Below are 16,533 nucleotides of genomic sequence, written 5' to 3' on the forward strand. Positions count from 1 at the left end.
GAAAGAATTTGCAATAAGGTTTTGCCACAGTTGCAAATCCTTCAGTGGTGATTCTTCTTGTCTTTAGTAGTTTCTTGAGAGCTCTGCTTTGGAAACTGATACAACCTGGGCAAATGCTCCTCCTTATCTGCTCTGCTTGGTTACAGCCACTGAAAGCTTTGAAGTCTCGGGGGGAAAATGCAGATGTGAACCCAGGGCTGGGATCTAAACCAAATTTAACAACGGGAGATTTCAAGCTTGTGTTGAAATCAGATTTCACCTCTGAAGCCTGGCTCTTGGGAAACTTGGAATTGGGTTCGGCCATGAAAATGATAAGCCTTGATTATATTTTGTGTTGTAGACATCAAGTAAATTTTGAAGTGACATTTCTGTACTTACATCTGAGGTTATCAAATTTAACCCGTCATTGGCTTCTTTCTTTACTGTGTGTAACAGGAACACCTATTTGTGTCAAAGCAGCCTACCTAATAGCTACTTTGCAATAACAGTTTCTGTGTGTCCATTGCTGACAATGAAAATCATATTGGGAAATTCTGATTCACAGTGCAAAAGGATTAATGTTAATTACCAACTGTTGGCTGTAATTGTCACCCTCATTAAAATGCAGAATTATGTATTTCTTAGTTATAAATAACCCTTCTAATTGTACTTGATGTATGCCAGTTTAATCAAAAAGTACACTTGCAGACAAGCAGATATTTGCATTAATCTAGCACTGGATCTTTGAGTCTTTTTTGATCGTCTTTTATTCCAAACTTGACTCTAGTTGGGGGAGGTCTATTACAGCTACATATCCTTTACACTTTTTTTTTTTTCAGCTCCATGGATCTGACAGGATTTTGTATTAAAATGAGGGGAAATGTCTTCTGGGAATGCTCAGTGCAACAGAAAACGTGTCAGTTTTGAAGTAGTTGGCAAGGTTTCCATCATTCAGTGGTATGGCAATAACTTGATTGTAGTTTGAAAGTAATAATAAGCAATGGAAAATAGAGTGCAAATCATGTTATGAAACTGACTTAACTCTTTGCATCATTTTCTTTGTTATTTTAATTGCTATTTTTTACAATTTTTCCCCATGTGCATTTGCAGTTTCTCAAATACCACGTTAAATCTTAAGAGAATGTTAGTTCATTGGATGTGATTCTTGTTTGCATTTGTAATCACAGCAATGAAAACAGCCTCAAAATATTTTCAGGTTCCTCTGTATTTCCTCTACTCCTTTGTCAAAAAAAATTATTTTACTGTCTCTTTTTCCTGTACTGATAGCTTGAAGTGTTCTGCCTTGTACTTTTAAAAGCTTTTTTAGAATTACTGTGATGGCAATTTCTACAGAGCTTGGCAAGGTAAGATCAGTCTTGATTCCTGTCTTCATGGTTCTCTAAGCAACTGTTCAGTTCCTAGTACTGTAGTAATTTCTCATCTTTCAGAGGCATTTCCTCTTGTTTTTTTTGAGGTTTGTTTTATTTTTGAGATGGGAGGAATTGATGAATAATATATGCAGGATAATTGCATCTTACTTTAAGAAGCCTATATCCCAAAAGATGTCTCTGCCATCCTTCCACCAATATGTGTTAGTAAATTCCCTTTTTCTTCTCTCCTTCACTTTCCTGGGCCTTTCAGGCTGTCAACTCCTTAGGGCAAGATCTTGCCACAGCATGTCTCAGTGCTTGGTTGATCCATGCAATAATGGTGTTTAACTGTGATGATGGTGTAGTTAGGGTGGAATTTGTCTTGCTTGTCTTGAGACAACTGAGGTAGTTACCCTCAGTTCCTTTTATGATTTATTTTAGAACCAGCTAAATATCCTTTTGGTGATACCTGTTATCCCGTGAGCTGCAAAATAAGCCTGGAGTAACGTGCACTGACACCTTACTCCTCTTGTAGCTGGATATGTTGAACTAAAAACAAGTTGTTTGTCATTCATATTTCATTATGGATTGGAGGCAAATGCAGGGTTAACCTATGTGCTGCACGGTCACTGCCCTGATTATTCATATACTTTTAATGCGTGCACTATAAATCAAAGGGCTTAGGCATCAAAGATGCCCTCCACTCTGGGAGAGGGAGTCTATATGCCTGCTTGTGAACATGCAGCATCTGTTTCAGCAGCACATGAGCTTGTGATGTGGTAACATGTTCAATAAAAACTGTGGTGGTGGAAGTTTGGCTTCTTTGCAGAGTCCTGTTTTGAATGGTTGTGACCTGGTGACGCCCTGTGACTTGAACACCGGTGACTGTGGTACTGCAGTGATTTTAGGTCTGAGCAGGGCCTTGCACCAGTCCTGTCTCATCCCTACCAGTCAAAAGTGCCATGCACCAGGGGAGGGTCTCAGCAGGCAGACACAGCTCTGTCTTCTCAGTTACTTCATCAGTTATTTCCAGCTGATGAGTTGCCTGCTTCAAAAATAAGTTCCTGCCTCTCTGTCACTTAAGGACGGTAACCAGTGCTTTATAGTGTCTGAGTTGCCCCATTTCCAGTTTTTAATGTACTTTTTTAAGCCTTTGTGATATTCTAGTTTTCTGCCCCAATAAAGACATACAGTTTTCTTTGAGCGACCATGAATAGCATGGTATCATCAGCAAAAGTCTCTTCCTTTTTTGTCCTTTCTCTAGTCAACTTGTGAATGCATTAAAGAGTTCAGGCTCTTAACAAATTTCTGTGAGGCTCCACTGGTGACCTCTCTGGCCACTTTATAACAGGCCAGTTTTAATGTTTTCTCTTATTTTCCTGAGTTTTAACCAGTATCTACCCATTAATGGATTTTTCTCTTAGTTTATGTCAACATTTAAGTCTTTGGTAATAGATTTGCTGGAGGGCTTTTGGAACTCCAGATAGACTATATAAACTGTATTTTCCTTTTATTAGAGGCATAATAATCTTACGAATCTTGTAGAGGTCCCCAGTGAATGAGGACTTTATATTAAGTCTCTGCCAATATGTCAAGTTTATTGATTCTTTATTATAATTTCTATCAATCTGGTTGTTCGAAACATTAGACCTCTTTATTTGTAGATTTCTGCATCTTTCCAGATCACTTAAAAAAACCCAAACAAACCTGCATTTACCCAGAACTGAAGCAGTTTTAGGCACTTAGTTACATGCTAGAGTTAATAGTTCAGCTGTTTCATACCTGAGCTCCTTCAGAAGTCTGTGTGAGTACCAGCTGATCCCAGCAATTCATTATTGTTAATTCATGCAGATTTGTTCTGTAATTTATTTGCAGGACATTTCAGCTTCAAACAGGTCTTTCACCGTGTCTTCTGTAGCTTCAGAAACTTCGTAAGTTCCCACATGGTGACTGTATGTTCATCTCATTGAGCTTTTCTGCTGTGGCTTTATCATCCTGTTCCTTTGTAACTTCATTTCCTCCTAGCTTTAACTTAAACTTTGTATATTTTATATACTTAAAACCAGGATTTGTTATTGGACCTGATGCTTTCAGCAGAATAACCTTTAGTCTTTGGCTGGAATTCTTTGTGGGGTTTGGTTTTGTGGGTTTGTGGTATTTTTTTTCTTTCCTTTAACTAGCAATTTGTTTGTTCTATTTTCTTTATTTAGACCTTACTAGATGACAGGTTTCACTTAAACTGGTAAGGTTCCTTTTCATCCATCTGAAGTCTTTCTCCATAGGTTGAATCTCCATTTTTGGAGCCCTAGTATGACTATTATTTTTAACAAGCTTTCTCATTTTTATATTGTTTCCACTTCTGAAGTGAAAGACTGCTCTAGCAAATTTTTGCTCAGTAATGGTTACTGTGTATTGGTTGTCACATCTGGGCAGTGCAATGGATGGCTCCCAGATGTGTGACAGCTTTTATGGAATGAACAGCACAACTAGGACTCTTCAGCTTGGAAAAGAGGTGGCTAAGTTTAGGATACTGTTAGAATTTAATAAAATCAAAAGACCTGCAGAAAATGAGTAGGGAACAATTCTTTATTGTCTTGTCTACTGGAAAAACTGCCGGGCATCAGGCGGAGTTGTGAGATGGCACATTCAGAGGATGTAAATGAAGACAGATACCAGCAGTGAGCTCATGTCCTAACCTTTTATCATTATTGTGTTTCTTAACTCCACGTATTTCAAAATTGTTATTGTCATTTTCTCTAATTTATACAGCTTCTTAAAGTCATCCTTAATATATGGATTATAATAATGATTTTTAAATAGCTGTCTGTTTTCAAATAAATATTGTCTCTTATCATCCTTGTGAAGATGTTTCTGATTGGGAAAAACCCATGGGCTTATGTCTCAATCATACAATGTTGCATATCTGTCATGAGTTCAATAGGACATAATAACAGAAGGTTTGGGCCCTGATTTTTCCTGGATAGGGTAATGAAAGCGCCAAGGTATCATCCACATTTGTTCAGGGCAAGTAATGGTGATGTTTCAGTGTAAAGAATATTGAACTTGGAACTGCTGAACTGAATATGTTTTTATTTTGTAAGCTTAACTTTGGGGAACCCTGAATCATGTAAGATGATGCCTTTAGCTTTCAGGTACAGAGTTGAAGGAAACAAAGGTGATGTTGTAGTCTCTGGTTACAGATCTTTGTTCAAGCTGAGTGCACCAGTTTTTACTGCAGGTGTGACTTTTTTCTTCATAGGCCACATTTCCTTTTCAAAACCATGTGCTACTGATCATTGTTAAGTTTGGCTTTGTGATGGGCTGTGACTAGAGCACTGAAGCTATCTCTTCAACGTTTAGATAAGCGTTTAGGAAAACAGTGTCTTGGTGTTTTTTTTCACCATTTATTTAATTGTAGATCCTGATTATATTTAACATTTAAATTTCTCAATGCAACATGTTTCTATCTCCCCAGTAGTTTGGGGCCATGTACGTTAATTTTTATCTGTTTTGGGATGGTACTTTCCCTCTGAGGGGAAAAAAAAAAAAATTTCTTTTAGTCTGTGTGTGTTGGGAGGGAAATCATTTGGAAATATGATGGAGAACTAAACCTTTTACTGAAAATAATCTGTATTTGTTTCTACCCTGTACTAAGTTAGCTGTCTCTCTTTTAATGGTGGTGATTTATGTGTTGTTTTTCATGTTTGTTTCTTCCCACCTGTAAGTTTTGAAATATTTTGTTTTGTTCCATACAGGTGGAGAACATAGTGAAAATTACCTAGTTTAAGATGTCCCTGCTTATTACAGGGGATTAGACTAGATGACCCTTAAAAGTCCCTTCTGACCCAAACTGTTCTATTATTCTAAAGAAAAAAATTGTTGATACAGTTCTTTTTTTTTCTGCAAAAACCAATCAAAGACATTTTGGATTACTAATATATAATTTATGTATTTAACAGCTTTTAAAGTATATTCTCAAAGCCTCTAATGCCATTGTACTTTTAACTTTCGTTTTTGCTTCATCTGCGTTGAATCATCTTTTACTACTTAAAACAGAAATTGGGTTTATTGAAACATTTCAGTTCTGATTATTTTATAATAAAGATGAAGAAGTCTAACCTAATGAAATCACTGGAATGAAATGAGAAAAATTTTTAAAAAATTAATAAGCTGAAGACTTGAAGTTTTTATTAAGTCACATTTGGCTGTATGTTTCTCTGTGTGTACCGTCTTGGATCAGTAAGATGAGAAACATGTCTTGTAAGGAATGACCTTTGCACTGTTAGACTCACTTTCTCTGTTACATTTCCAGAAGGGTTACTGGAAATTCATTGCCAATAGTTCTTACATGTGTTAACTTCTGTGTTTGTGATCACAAAATAGTGGTTTGAGATGAGCAGGATTACTGAATTCCGATTCTTCCCCCACCATAGTTCAGACCTGTAAATATATTTTATAGAATACATGCATGTCTGTCAGTCTGTTGGGTCCCTGTGAAACATCCTAATGTACAAGCAACTTTATGATTTATGAGAGACTTTTCTATACTCTTAGAAATAAAATGTTTCCTGCTTCCTGCAGATTATCTGGTGATTTCCTGTGGGACTGTGTTGCTGGATCCGCAGTACGAAGGTTGCTTGCTTTGCAGGTGTCTGATGTGGAACAGTCTTCTAAAGTGTCTGTGCCCCTGTGCCTGGCTCTGCCCAGAATTTTTCAAGCTCCTTTCTTGTTCTGATGACCTTGTCCTTGCTGAGGAGCCAGTGTTCTTCCAGCACTGCCTTTTCTTTTTACTGTAACAGGTGAAGCAATTCCTAGAAGGACTTTAACAGTGCTCCAGCTGCTGCTCATCCCAGCTTCTGCTTGACTCTGTTAATTGCTCTGTGCGTCCCTGTTCTTATCCATATGCTTGGAATTTTGAACCTGTCTATCTACCTCGTTTGTAGGCAACAAACTGACCTCATCAGAGAGTTGTTCTCTCCCTCCCCCTTCCTTGCCAGTCTTTTTCTTATCTCCTAATGGCCTCTCAGCATCTAGATTTCTAGACATGAAAGAAAAGTGTGTTTTCTTAACTCAGCCTGCACTGACAGCCAGATTCGACTGTGATGAGCACCTTAAGGGATGTCTGGATCACTAGAATGTACAGGTCTATTGTAATTAGCTGTACAATTTTCTTGCTTTTGCTTCTTCTGTTTTGTTGTGAACTTTTTAGCAGCAGACCCTTTCTACCAGTGCACAAACCGTAACATCACATGACATTGACTTTACTCAAACCAGAAGATTTTTGTGCCAAGGTTGTAACATTGTATCATTACTTCATTGTATCTGTGTGAAAATTTTAATTTCACGCCCTGCGGACTTCACTGTCTCTGTGCACTCTGATCGTGTTGTTGCATAGAAGGGTAAGTCCCTGGGTCACATTCATTTTGTAGTGTATTTTTTTGAGTTTGGTTTTTTTTTTTTAAAGTTCTGTTTCCTTTGAGAGATCTTGCTGTAAAGTTAGCTCAGGACTTCTGCCAGGAAAATATTTGCAAGCTTAAAGGGCAGATACGCAAACTATTTTTTGTTAAGTTTTTTACAGTGTGCCTATTACCATCTTATTAAAAAAGAAAAAAAATGGGTATGGCGTTTGGGCTACTCTATGATCAACTTCCATGTGAATAGTTGCAAGTGATTTGGTGGAGCATGTGGGAAAGGGAGGGAAAACCCTTGTTTAAATATATCTTCAGGTTTCCCATAACCCTGGTTTACATGAGTTGCAAACTTTTCTGGGCAGAACTCCTTGGTTAATGTTTGGATTGGTTTCTGGAGATTCCTGGTTTGCAGGCATTGGTGTTTTAAGCTTCCCTGTCTGTATCATGCCTGCACTGCATGGGGGGTAGGTCAGTGTCCAGCCCTTGGTAGTCAGTGTTTGCCCTTTTGGTCTGTGTTGATGAACAACCTCTCTGGGCAGTCTGTGCCAATGTTCAACCACCTACATAGCAAGAAAACCTTTTTACTTCCGTTTGAATGGAATTTCTTGTATTTCAATTTGTGCCCGTTACCTCTTGTCCTTTTACTGGTCACTCCAGAGAAGAGCCTGGCTCCATCTTCTTTCCTCCCAATATCAAGTATTTATACCCATTGGTGAGATCACCTTTGAGCTGCATTTGCTCCAGGTTGAACAGTCCCAGCTTTCTCACATTTTACTTTTGTGTCAGATACATCAAAGCCTTAATCATCTTCATTGGGTCCATGTCTCTTATACATGTACAGGATACAGCAGTCCAGCTGTGTCCCACCAGTGCTGAGTTGAGAAGGAGGGTCAACTCCCTCAACCTTCCAGCAGTTCTGGCCTTTGCTGGCTTCTGTTCAGGGATTTTGTGTACCAGGACAGCAAGTATCCTGGTCCCTCTCTGCAAAGCTGCCTTCCAGCCCGTCAAACCTGACATGTGCTGGTGCCTGGAGTTATTCCTCCCCAACTACAGGACCAGGCATTTCCTGCTGTTGCATGTTGTGAGATGCTTGTGAACTCATTTCTCCTGCCTGTTGAGGTCCCTCTCTATACACTTTCTGGCTTCTCTCAGCCTAGAGTATATTCTGAAGAGTATGGGAATGAGAGACTTAGCATCAGTTTCTTGAGTTGTTAAGTGCCCTGCCTTATTTTGTAGTGTATTAATGACCTTATGTAGTTTCTAATGGAATCATGGACTGTTCACAGGTGTGTGGTTATCGAAAAGTAATCCTGCAGCAGCCGAGATCATCTTTGCTAGTTACTGCTGGGAATGAGCAAAGTAAAATTTCACTTCCCTGCCCATCTGTTCAGCAGCTGAAAGTAGGTAATTTATCTCGGTGGGACACCTACCACCTGTGTAAAGTTTTTGAAAGAGGTTGTTAGCTTGTGATGACTATAGCCAAGGGACACTAGGCCTAAGTGCCTTGTGCTCTGTGCCTCACAGCTGTTTTTTCCTGTAGGGTGCCTTACAACCCGGTACTTGCACAGTGTCAGACCTGCTCGGTGGCTGTGTTCCTGTGAAGCTTACAGTGGCTGTGCCTGCTCTGCCACACGACCTGCTCCGGTGCCGGCGGCATGCGGCTCCTTGCCAGCAGTGCCCCCTCTTTGACATGCTAAACCAGGCACCACCAACACGCCGTATTTTTTACAGCTACTGTTTTATCTCAGTGGCTCCTCTTGAATTATGTATCCTCATCTTTGATGTATGAAATCTCAGCTGATTTAAATATTACCCCAGAGAGTTCAGCACACCTGGAAATGAACAGAGTGACAGATAGTCCGGTCTTTCCACACTGGAGCACCGAGTGGGAAGTTTTACAGCAGTTGGGTACTGGAATACAATTTTTATGAGAGCGTTGTTTTTTCACATATGGTCTGCACCCAAGCAGTCAGTGCGTTGGGATGCCAAGTATTTGAGCTCAGTTGCAGTGTTTGTTCCTAGGCAAATTGGAGGGAATGAGTTCATACAAAGAGCTGATGCATAGGGAGATCATGGGCTGTTGTTCTGTTAGGAGCTGGGCCCCAAAGGTTTCTCTAGATAAGATACCCAAAATTGTGTGCGCCTGTCACTGGGAGGTGAGCAGAACAGAGCAAATGAATGCAAATCTAGCTGAAAAGCAGTTGATATCTGATGTCAGGCTTCTGAGCATGGTATGAAGATAAAAAAGCAACTGAGTATAAGCTACATATATAATGTCAGCAAGATCACAGGTATATAAGCACTCTAGCCTATGAAGCATACTTCAGTTTCTTCTGTGTGTGTTGTGGTCACTCTGCTCCCTGCCGGAATAAGACTTCAAATGAACTGCAAGAACCTATTCACCTCTCCCATGCTAGCATAAGATGATGCCAGTTACTATGTCATAAACAAAGCAATACCAATTAAAAGCTGAGAACAGCAAGCAGGACTCAAGTTTGTTGCACAGTCTGGTCTGAAAAATGAGCTTTTTGCAAGACAAGCCATATTCAGTCTTTATATTTTGACTGTTAATATACCTTAAATTTAAATTCCTCTGGATTTCTACCCAATTTCAACTTACTAGCTCTCTACCACACCTCACTATGTGGTTACTTCTGCCCTTTCCCTTTTTCTCCCTCTTCCCTACCAAGGGACTGCTAACTCAAGGACAGGGTCTATCATCACAGCCTTGCTTCCAGGGATCAGAGGCTGGGAGATGTTTGCATTTACCTCTGGAATGTAATTCTGACTGATGAGTTCTTATCAGGTTTGTGAAGCCCATCCATCCAATTGTCTGTTTCTGTTTTGAACACCAAGAAACGATAAAGTTGAAAACGGTGTTGTAGTTTTGGAATCCGAAATTTCAGACAATGCATTTATGAATTATTTATGAGGAATGTGTTTTCAGTAATGTGCGGCATAAAATGGAATGAATGCGTATCCATACTTGCCCTGAACTCTCCAAAGTGCATGCTAATAAACAGAATGATAACCTACCATCACTTTTGCCCTGTAAGATTTACAGTGCAAGCACTTTTTTCTGTGGTTTAATTCAAGTCAGTTTGTCAAGTTAAAGCTTCAGTGTTTTGTTTTAAAGTACAACTTGGTGAGTGATTTTCTATTACTTAAAGAAATCGAACTGCTTCCCCCCCCTTTCAACCACAGTTACTGTCTAAATTTTTCTAGTCCAGTTGGCATACAGCCACCCTAAATTATACTTTAATTCACAATTAGAAAGGAAGTGGTAACTGTGCAGAGCAGCGAACCTTTCATTTAAAATTACCATTATATAAGATCATGATTCTCCAGGATGATTAAGATATTGAAGAATAATTTAGATATCCTTAGGTTTTTGGCCATTTAGAAGTGCTGGGCTTATTTAATTTTTTAAGCCTCCTTGAAACAGCTTTTTCCATAATGACAGTAATGCAGGACTCTGTATTATCACAACTTGATGTTTACTTGTATCTGAATTGTCTAATGCCAGCTTGTTTTCACTGATATAGCTGACAGGGCAGAGATAATTAAGAAACAGAAGAATTTGAGTGCTAGATTTGCTATTACACACTCCATGCCACCGCAGAAGAAATTAAGCTGACAAGCAGGAGAGGAAGGATCATGCAGAACCACAAGAAGAATTGCTGTTTAGGTACAGCAATTGACTGTATGTAAAATATTTTACCAGGATAGGGAGGAAAAAAAAAACCAAACAAAATAGAATGGTAAAATAAACTATTTCCAAGCATTCTGAGCCATCTTATTTCCAGGTTGTAAAATAGAGAGCTTGCAATACTTATTCACCCCAGCACAAGAAATGGCAGGGAAGAAAGCTAACCCCAGTGAAATGGTGGCAGAACTTCCATTGGCTTCCATAAGGTCACGATTCCACCCCAATATATACTTAAAATTACTGCAGTCTGATTTTGCTCCTCTGCTCAGTGAGGTTTTAAATCTTGCACAGCTACTTGCAGTTCTTGCCACAATGGTTAGAAAGTCAATGAAAGCTCACAGTTCAGTAACTAAATGACAAGGTAAGAAACTTTGGAATCATAAAATGGTTATAAATGCTTGACCTAAAACTATGCGCATCTCCCAATGACTGTACAACTGAAGCAAAAAGTTGATTTATTATCTGGCAGGCTGGGAATTTGGACTGAGCTTGCGAAAAAGACAGGTTGCTAATCCATGTAAATGGTGATAGACTTTGCAAGCTGTATGTGGTGGGGTTCTTTTTCCCCTAAGCCATGCCCCTTAAAATTGTTCCATAGTTATTTAATACCCACAAAAGTTCTAGGGAGAGGTAGTCCCAGCTTTGCTTAAAGCATGCTAGGAAGAAGCAATGAAAAAGGGAAAAGAAATCAAAACTTAATGAGAAACACTGAGACTGGCAGAGAGGAGGTGCAAGATTTTACCGTGACTTACATATGCAGACCTTTGTCAGAGACTTTAGTACATTATAAAAGAAAAGGCACAATTTTGAAAATGATTTGTTGAATTAGAGTTTGCTTTGAGGGGAAGGATGCTTGGGGACAAACTTGTAAGAGTAAAAAATTGAAAAGAAAGGCTGTTAAGGCAGGAGATGTAGCGGGATGAAGTATGGCAGAAAAGATGATGACAGCTTAGTTTTGGCCCAGAACAATAAAGGGTGAAGATCTTGCTGAAGATATGCTGTGATGACAGAGTGCTTAAAGGGAATAAAAGCTAAGCGTGCTCTGAAGTGCAAAGTTATTATGTAATATCACAGCAGAATCAGGGCCCCAGGTGCTGTACATACACCAAGGTTCATTTTCTGATCTGAAGAGCTTTCAGACTTGATGACACAGAAACGGGTGTGTGGGAGGGGAGAGAAGGACAATACAAACAGAGTGATTGCAGAAGGTGGTTGTTAAACTCTGTGGTAGTTCCCTGGTTCTGTAATTTCTCTCTTTTGTACAAAAACTTCATTCTAAATTATTCTTCTATCACTGGCAGATCTGATTTAAAAGGTTTCTTTACTTCCCAGCATTCATGTCATTGTTCACCCTCCCCCTTCCAGAATTATTACAACCTCAGTTATGCCAATTCAGCTGCAGCCTGCAGCCATACCTTAAAGGAAATGATCTGTGGTATTTCTTATTCTTGGTCTTCAGTTAGTTATTATTTAGCTATGAAAAACACACAGAGACAAAAACAATGAAGCAGCACTTTCAATTGTATTTGACGTGTTGGTAACACGGCAGCAGGGTCTGAGTCCAGTGGGGAAATAACAAAGGCTGAGTTACCAGGAGCAAAGAGGTAGGATAACTGAAGATTGGGAGCATTGAGATGGGAGTGTGGGTGGAAGGGTGAGGAAAGCAGGTGTTGGTCTCTGATGAGCAGGTAAGTGAAAATGTCCTGCTTGTGTACCAAGGAGGAATGAGAGCAGCAGTAACTCCTGTTTCAGTAATGACAGCTGCTTGGATGCCATCACAGGTGAAGCCAGGGTGAAAACTGGGGGGGGAAAAAAATCTCTTTATCAGCCCTGCCTTTGGGCACAAGTTTTTTGAGATGCTGTTGCTGGATCTGGTGTCCTTTAGAGCACTGGCACTGCTTGGTAGGCAAAAGGCCTGGGACAAACCAGAGTCCTCAGCCTCTTTCAAGTCCAAGTCTTCTTTAGCTCTTTACTACTGTTAACCATGCTGGGGAGGGAGGCTCATCCCAAAACGCTGCCAAGCACAGCACATTTCAGTTAGCAAAGGTGTGATACTCAGTTCCTCTGCTTCCCTCCAAATTCTCCTATGCAATGGCTGTAATCTCTGATGCTGCTTTCCACAAGGTTTGGTGGTAATTGTTAGTAACCCCAGAAAATGAGGCATTGAATTCACTGCTCTGCAAGACCTACAGGTAAAGGAGGATCTGTGGAGAAAGGAACCAGCAGCAGAAAGGCTGACTGTGCACAGACAAGCATTGCATGAGTGCTGGAGGGAGTTGATCTCCTCTCTGCTTCTGTGTAGCCCCTCCAGAGGATATGGTGCTTATTTCTGGGTGATTGCTTACTGGAAAAAAATTGTCAAAGATGGAAGGAGAGTGGCAAAATCTGTTGCAGTGCTGGAGGTATTGATTTATGAGAGAAGATTAAAATACATGTGGCTCAGATAAATGTTGACTGAGACTGGAGCAGAACAGAAAAAGCAGAACAGAAAAGTGTAACATTGTTTAAATACTTAAAGTGTATTTGCACCAAAAAAAGAAGACGAATTTCTCAGTAACATGCCAGATCTTTAGCCACAACTAGTAGGGTGAAGTTTGGAGGAAGAAAATCCTCTTTGTTTATCTCTAGGTGACTGTCAGAAGCATGTTCTTATGCGTGACACATACCTTTCCCTCCCACCAAACTCTGAAGCAAAAATTCATGGAACATCAGTGGCACTTCCCATGCTATTCTGTTCTCCTTAGTGGTATGTTATATGTTTCCCACTGGGCTTTGACTTACCTCTTTTGACTGTGTGCTCTTTTGGAGAGAGGAGTGCTCTTACAAGTGGTACTAGAGTTGGTCCCCCTGATCCTGATCAAGGCCCTTTAGGTTATACTGTGGCCCATAAATAAGTAATAATGGTAATGATAGCATGAGATATATTTGGCTGTGGAATGGCTTCCCATGGAGAGTAGCGAGAGGCTGATTGTTAGCAACAAATGTGAGGAAGCACACTGTAGGGAGCAGTTCTGTCAGCAGGGAGAGGGCTGGATGATCTAATAAGTCTTTTCCTTCTCTAGGTTATGATTCTCTGAATACTGCCTCGGAGAGCTCTCTAAAAGTCTCTGATAGTGTAAGCTCTCTATTACGTGGGTGTGGGTTTTACAGCACTCCAGGAGGGTCTTGCTGAGGACACTGTATAAATATATTCTGTTTTACATTGTGTGATATATTTTAAATAAAAGGGTCAGATCTTTTTTTAATTGCTTTGAAACATTCTGCAGTCTGATCTTTTTCTCTAAGAATTCAGAAACTCTGAAATGCTTTTGGAACATACAGACCATGCAGGTGAAGAGCATGTCTCCACCTGGAGTTGGTTTAAATACATATATAGCCCTGTTAAATTTGCCTCCTCCTGTATCCCACAGTGAAGTATCTGCTCTGAGTTCCAGCCTGCTTGAAAGTAAAATGGGAATCTCAGGCTGTCACAGTCCCTTTCTCTCATTCTCAATTTAATCTTTTTCCTTCTCTTGGTGTTTCAGCCTCATGGATTGCCCTTCACTGTGTTGGTTTTTCTTCTGTTTTGGTGTCTTGACATTCAGTAAGTGGGAATATTCCCCCAGGGTGTGTTTGTGTCACTTCCTACCCAACCAGCCTCTAATGTTCATTGACATATTCATCTCAGGTTTCCTGGGCCAATTATCCTGCTGGTTAAAACTTGGATTATTCTCACAGAGCAGGGAGTGGGGAAGAAAGAATCTGAGGTATCAGCTCAGGCCTATGGATTTTCAAAAGGCTTTTGCCAAGGTTCCACACAAAAAGTTGTTAAAGAAATCAAGTTTCTGTAGGATTGGAGGACAGTTCCTTCTAGGGATTTACTGGTGGTTAAATGATAGCAAGCAAAGTGACTTAATGTTCATTTTTTAGAGTTAGCAGAGGGATCCCCCAGAAATCCACTGGGCTGGTTCTTCATCAGTCACCTGGAATGAGAAGTGAACAGCAAAATCTCCTGGGTGACCTAATAAATTTGTGTGTGATACTAATTCTTTCAGGTAGTCCAATGATATGTCAGTAGCAAACAACTTCAAAAAGGCATCAAAACTGAGCGAGTGAAACTGTAATTTATCTGAGGAAGAGTCATCAACACCATGCCTACATGATACTGAACTCAGAGCAGGTGGTGAGGGTTTGTGGAGTTCAAAGCTTTCCGAAATTTGTCAACAGCTTGTGGATATATAGGTCTTGTTGCACCTATGTTTTAATTCCAGTTGGTCTTTGCCTCTCAAGAAAGGTGTAGTGGATGCTATGAATGGTACACAAAACAATTCATTTGATCAGCAAGATACAGGAGTTGCCATTTAAGGAGAGACCAAGAAGCTGTGACTTCAGATAGGAAAAGGCTGAGAAAATGATCAGGGGTGCAAAACTGTGAAGGTGGTGGATAAGTTGAATGTGCAACTGTTTTTTACCGGATTCCACCACGTGAAAGAGACTTACTGGAGTCAATCCTTAAAAAAAACCATTTGGCAACACTAGCAAGATGTTAAAACAGAAAACAAAAGTATGTCTGTCAATAGCAGTGAACTTCCTGAGCTTGCTGTCACAGGACATTGTGGAAGCTGCAGGTTGAAAAAACAATTAGGCAAATTTATGGACAGTGGGTTGATACATGGATATTGAAAGGACAAGCTATGGAGATAATCTCTTATCAAAATTACATTATGCTCTAATTTTGTATGTCAGAATAAAGATGGTAGAAAGTATTTAGGATCCTTTAATTTGGGTTGAGTTCTTCCGTTCACCAATAGAGTTTGGGTTAGCTTGGGTGTGGGTGATTAGCTGTTTCTTCCAGATAACCCCAGGATGTATCACTAGTATGGTGTCTTTAGATTTCAGGTACTTTGACTGCCCAGGCCACTTCTTATGTGCATCTGTTTTTTCTCTGCTTTTATTTGCCCTGTTTGTTCCAGTCAAACAGTGATTTGATATTTGCTCTATCATAACAATAAACTGTTTAATTTTCTGTAAAATGGGTCTGTTCCCTACCCCTTGAATGTGTTTTTAGTTGTATTTAGCATTTGTAAAGTGCTCAGGGGCAGGTGGTGTTTTATGAATACAAAATAGTGTTAGGCTTTGTACTTAGGCACAATACTGTACCGTAATTCAAAGGCAATTCATGTAACATTAGTAAATCACTTTGAACTTTATGTTGAAAATACAAGCAGTAGTATAAAAATAAACCTTTTTATTTCCTCTGGTATATACAGTTAAATAAAGTAAGCCCATACAGCTACAAAACTGTATTGCCAGTATGCTTTGTTGAAATGCCATCACCTTGCAAAGAGACATTCCATGTGTTTTATACATGTTTATGGTTGGAGAATAAATTTTCAGTGCGTGTAAATGAAAAGATGTCTCTAAATATAGTGATCAAATAATATCCGACAATGCTTGTTTGAAGAAATACATACATCTTTTACTGCCAGAGTATTTATGACTCTAATAAGTTTAGTTGTTTTGCCTCATAAGGAGATTCCCGCTCCTCCAAATATCAAACTTGTTGAAGTTGTGCTGTTTTTTTTCAGGAAGGAACAAATGATATTATTAGCTAAATGGGATTGCATGATATGAAAATACAATAGTGTAATTTAAAAATTGGACAGCGTGTAAGAAATATATTTTACCAGCAGTGGGAAATAGACCAACATTAAAAATCCATTGGCATATCCCAAATGTCTAAATAAATAAACATCACTGTTCAGCCAATTGAGGCAAGTAAGCTTTGTGGTTACCTTCAAGAGCACTGTTCTTTCTAATATCCTGCACAGTTATGAGTTCTGTGCATCACTCTTGCATAATCTGACCATTTTTTTGGTACTGTACATTGTGGGGCTGTCTGAGCTCTGATTGCCCTGTAGGTTTTATCAGAAGGAATACCAAGTGGTTTCAGGTCATTTCTCACTAACCATTCTGGGCATAAGCGGTCTTATGGTTCCCAGAGTATCAGCCATATTTGTATGTTCATCAAAAAAAAGTGAAAGCCTTCCTTCCCTTTCAGTTTGGAAACATGAGAAAAAGTAAG

General features: G+C 39.5%; 1 protein-coding gene across 1 annotated transcript in view; it reads left to right on the forward strand.

The window, feature by feature from the left end:
- Positions 1-16,533, forward strand: part of KIAA1328 (KIAA1328 ortholog) — a gene marked incomplete at its 5' end in the record, with an annotated part of 167,931 nt that overhangs the window by 143,336 nt on the left and 8,062 nt on the right. The gene's annotated exons all lie outside the window — the stretch shown is intronic.

This window comes from Corvus brachyrhynchos, unplaced genomic scaffold (assembly GCF_000691975.1).
Source record: "Corvus brachyrhynchos isolate BGI_N302 unplaced genomic scaffold, ASM69197v1 scaffold139, whole genome shotgun sequence".
NCBI lineage: Eukaryota > Metazoa > Chordata > Aves > Passeriformes > Corvidae > Corvus > Corvus brachyrhynchos.